The sequence below is a fragment of the Prunus avium genome, chromosome 4 (assembly GCF_965620075.1).
Source record: "Prunus avium chromosome 4, drPruAviu1.hap1.1, whole genome shotgun sequence".
Classification (NCBI taxonomy): domain Eukaryota; kingdom Viridiplantae; phylum Streptophyta; class Magnoliopsida; order Rosales; family Rosaceae; genus Prunus; species Prunus avium.
This window is the reverse complement of record NC_142287.1, coordinates 5,703,116-5,708,281: the sequence shown is the minus strand read 5'-3', so window position 1 is coordinate 5,708,281 and position 5,166 is coordinate 5,703,116.

The window sequence follows — 5,166 nt, the reverse complement described above, 5'->3', positions numbered from 1 at the left end:
CAAGTTTTGGGCTCGATCCGAAATCAATAGGTGTGAGAAATTGGACAATTCAAGTTCAACGGCAGTTCTTTCCTAATTGGAGTGGTCGGTGTATTCCATACTTCTAGCGATTGGATTTCACTCAAAACTCACCAAATGACTCCTCCCACCATATTATGATGTTTCCCAAGTTTTGGGCTCGATCCGAATTTAATAGGTGTGAGAAATTGGACAATTCAAGTTGAACGGAAGTTCGTTCCTAATTGGAGTGGTTGGTGTATTCCGTACTTCTAGCGATTGGATTTCACTCAAAACTCACCCAATGACTCCTCCCACCATGTTATGATGTTGCCCAAGCTTTGGGCTCGATCCGAAATCAATAGGAGTGAGAATTAGGACAATTCAAGTTCAACGGCAGTTCGTTCCTAATTGGAGTGGTTGGTGTATTCCACACTTCTAGCGATTGGATTTCACTCAAAACTCACCAAATGAATCCTCCCACCATATTATGATGTTGCCCAAGTTTTGGGCTCGATCCGAAATCAATAGGTGTGAGAAATTGGACAATTCAAGTTCAACGGCAGTTCGTTACTAATTGGAGTGGTTGGTGTATTCCATACTTCTGGCGATTGGATTTCACTGAAAACTCACCAAATGACTCCTCCCACCATATTGTGATGTTGCCCAAATTTTGGGCTCGATCCGAAATCAATAGGTGTGAGAAATTGGACGATTCAAGTTCCACGACAGTTCGTTCCTAATTGGAGTGGTTGGTGTATTCCATACTTCTTGCGATTGGATTTCACTCAAAACTCACCAAATGACTCCTCCCACCAAATTATGATGTTGCCCAAGTTTTCGTCTCGATCCGAAATCAATAGGTGTTCCAAATTGGACAATTCAAGTTCAACGACAGTTCGTTCCTAATTGGAGTGGTTGGTGTATTCCATACTTCAAGCGATTGGATTTCACTCAAAACTCACCAAACGACTCCTCCCACCATATTATGATGTTGCCCAAGTTTGAGGCTCGATCCGAAATCAATAGGTGTGAGAAATTGGACAATTCAAGTTCAACAACAGTTCGTTCCTAATTGGAGTGGTTGGTGTATTCCATACTTCTAGCGATTGGATTTCACTCAAAACTCACCAAATGACTCCTCCCGCCATATTATGATGTTGCCCAAGTTTTGGGCTCGATCCAAAATCAATAGGTGTTCCAAATTGGACAATTCAAGTTCAACGGCAGTTTGTTCCTAATTGGAGTGGTTGGTGTATTCCATACTTCTAGCGATTGGATTTCACTCAAAACTCACCAAATGACTCCTCCCACCATATTATGATGTTGCCCAAGTTTTGGGCTCGATCCGAAATCAATAGGTGTGAGACATTGCACAATTCAAGTTAAACGGCAGTTCATTCCTAATTGGAGTGGTTGGTGTATTCCGTACTTCTAGCGATTGGATTTCACTCAAAACTCACCAAATGACTCCTCCCACCATATTATGTTGTTGCCCAAGTTTTGGGCTCGAACCGAAATCAATAGGTGTGAGAAATTGGAAGATTCAAGTTCCACGGCAGTTCGTTCCTAATTGGAGTGGTTGGTGTATTCCATAATTCTTGCGATTGGATTTCACTCAAAACTCACCAAATGACTCCTCCCACCAAATTATGATGTTGCCCAAGTTTTCGTCTCGATCCGAAATCAATAGGTGTTCCAAATTGGACAATTCAAGTTCAACGACAGTTCGTTCCTAATTGGAGTGGTTGGTGTATTCCATACTTCAAGCGATTGGATTTCACTCAAAACTCACCAAACGACTCCTCCCATCATATTATGATGTTGCCCAAGTTTTGGGCTCGATCCGAAATCAACAGGTGTTCCAAATTGGACAATTCAAGTTCAACGGCAGTTCGTTCCTAATTGGAGTGCTTGGTGTATTCCATACTTCTAGCGATTGGATTTCACTCAAAACTCACCAAATGACTCCTCCCACCATGTTATGATGTTGCCCAAGCTTTGGGCTCGATCCGAAATCAATAGGAGTGAGAAATTGGACAATTCAAGTTCAACGGCAGTTCGTTCCTAATTGGAGTGGTTGGTGTATTCCACACTTCTAGCGATTGGATTTCACTCAAAACTCACCAAATGACTCCTCCCACCATATTATGATGTTGCCCAAGTTTTGGGCTCGATCCGAAATCAATTGGTGTGAGAAATTGGACAATTCAAGTTCAACGGAAGTTCGTTCCTAATTGGAGGGGTTGGTGTATTCCACACTTCTAGCGATTGGATTTCACTCAAAACTCACCAAATGACTCCTCCCACCATATTATGATGTTGCCCAAGTTTTCGTCTCGATCCGAAATCAATAGGTGTTCCAAATTGGACAATTCAAGTTCAACGACAGTTCGTTCCTAATTGGAGTGGTTGGTGTATTCCACACTTCAAGCGATTGGATTTCACTCAAAACTCACCAAACGACTCCTCCCATCATATTATGATGTTGCCCAAGTTTTGGGCTCGATCCGAAAGTCAACAGGTGTTCCAAATAGGACAATTCAAGTTCAACGGCAGTTCGTTCCTAATTGGAGTGGTTGGTGTATTCCATACTTCTAGCGATTGGATTTCACTCAAAACTCACCAAATGACTCCTCCCACCATGTTATGATGTTGCCCAAGCTTTGGGCTCGATCCGAAATCAATAGGAGTGAGCAATTGGACAATTCAAGTTCAACGGCAGTTCGTTCCTAATTGGAGTGGTTGGTGTATTCCACACTTCTAGCGATTGGATTTCACTCAAAACTCACCAAATGACTCCTCCCACCATATTATGATGTTGCCCAAGTTTTGGGCTCGATCCGAAATCAATAGGTGTGAGAAATTGGACAATTCAAGTTCCACGGCAGTTCGTTCCTAATTGGAGTGGTTGGTGTATTCCATACTTCTAGCGATTGGATTTCACTCAAAACTCACCAAATGACTCCTCCCACCAAATTATTATGTTGCCCAAGTTTTCGTTTCGATCCGAAATCAATAGGTGTTCCAAATTGGACAATTCAAGTTCAACGACAGTTCGTTCCTAATTGGAGTGGTTGGTGTATTCCATACTTCAAGCGATTGGATTTCACTCAAAACTCACCAAATGACTCCGACCACCATATTATGATGTTGCCCAAGTTTTGGTCTCGATCCGAAATCAATAGGTCTTTCAAATTGGACAATTCAAGTTCAACGGCAGTTCGTTCTTAATTGGAGTGGTCGGTGTATTCCATACTTCTAGCGATCGGATTTCACTCAAAACTCACCAAATGACTCCTCCCACCATATTATGTTGTTGCCCAAGTTTTGGGCCCGATCCGAAATCAATAGTTGTGAAAAATTGGACAATTCAAGTTCAACGGCAGTTCGTTCCTAATTGGAGTGGTTGGTGTATTCCATACTTCTAGCGATTGGATTTCACTCGAATCTCACCAAATAACTCCTCCCACCATATTATGATGTTGCCCAAGTTTGGGGCTCGATCCGAAATCAATAGGTGTGAGAAATTGGACAATTCAAGTTCAACGGCAGTTCGTTCCTAATTGGAGTGGTTGGTGTATTCCATACTTCTTGCGTTTGGATTTCGCTCAAAACTCACTAAATGACTCCTCCCACCATATTATGATGTTGCCCAAGTTTTGGTCTCGATCCGAAATCAATAGGTGTTTCAAATTGGACAATTCAAGTTCAACGGCAGTTCGTTCCTAATTGGAGTGGTTGGTGTATTCCATACTTCTAGCGATTGGATTTTCACTGAAAACTCACCAAATGACTCCTCCCACCATATTGCGATGTTGCCCAAGTTTTGGGCTCGATCCGAAATCAATAGGTGTGAGAAATTGGACAATTCAAGTTGAACGGAAGTTCGTTCCTAATTGGAGTGGTTGGTGTATTCCGTACTTCAAGCGATTGGATTTCACTCAAAACTCACCAAATGACTCCTCCCACCATATTATGTTGTTGACCAAGTTTTGGGCTCGATCCGAAATCAATGGGTGTGAGAAATTGGACAGTTCAAGTTCAACGGCAGTTCGTTCCTAATTGGAGTGGTTGGTGTATTCCATACTTCAGGCGATTGGATTTCACTCAAAACTCACCAAATTACTCCTCCCAGCATATTATGATTTTGCCCAAGTTTTGGGCTCGATCCGAAATCAATAGGTGTTCCAAATTGGACAATTCAAGTTCAACGGCAGTTTGTTCCTAATTGGAGTGGTTGGTGTATTCCATACTACTAGCGATTGGATTTCACTCAAAACTCACCACATGACTCCTCCCACCATATTATGATGTCGCCCAAGTTTTGGGCTCGATCCGAAATGAATAGGTGTTCCAAATTGGATAATTCAAGTTCAACAACAGTTCGTTCCTAATTGGAGTGGTTGGTGTATTCCATACTTCTAGCGATTGGATTTCACTCAAAACTCACCAAATGACTCCTCCCACCATATTATGATGTTGCCCAAGTTTTGGGCTCGATCCGAAATCAATAGGTGTGAGAAATTGGACAATTCAAGTTCAACGGCAGTTCGTTCCTAATTGGAGTGGTTTTTGTATTCCATACTTCTAGCGATTGGATTTCACTCAAAACTCACCAAATGACTCCTCCCAACATATTATAATGTTGCCCAAGTTTTGGGCTCGATCCGAAATCAATAGGTGTGAGAAATTGGACAATTGAAGTTCAACGGCAGTTCGTTCCTAATCGGAGTGGTTGGTGTATTCCATACTTCTAAAGATTGGATTTCACTCAAAACTCACCAAATGACTCCTCCCAATATATTATGATGTTGCCCAAGTTTGGGGTTCGATCCGAAATCAATAGGTGTGAGAAATTGGACAATTCAAGTTTAACGGCAGTTCGTTCCTAATTGGAGTGGTTGGTGTATTCCCTATTTCTAGCGATTGGATTTCACTCAAAACTCATCAAATGATTCCTCCCACCATATTATGATGTTGCCCAAGTTTGGGGCTTGATCCGAAATCAATAGGTGTGAGAAATTGGACAATTCAAGTTCAACGGCAGTTCGGTCCTAATTGGAGTGGTTGGTGTATTCCATACTTCTAGCGATTGGATTTAACTCAAAACTCACCAAATGACTCCTCCCACCATATTATGATGTTGCCCAAGTTTTGGGCTCGATC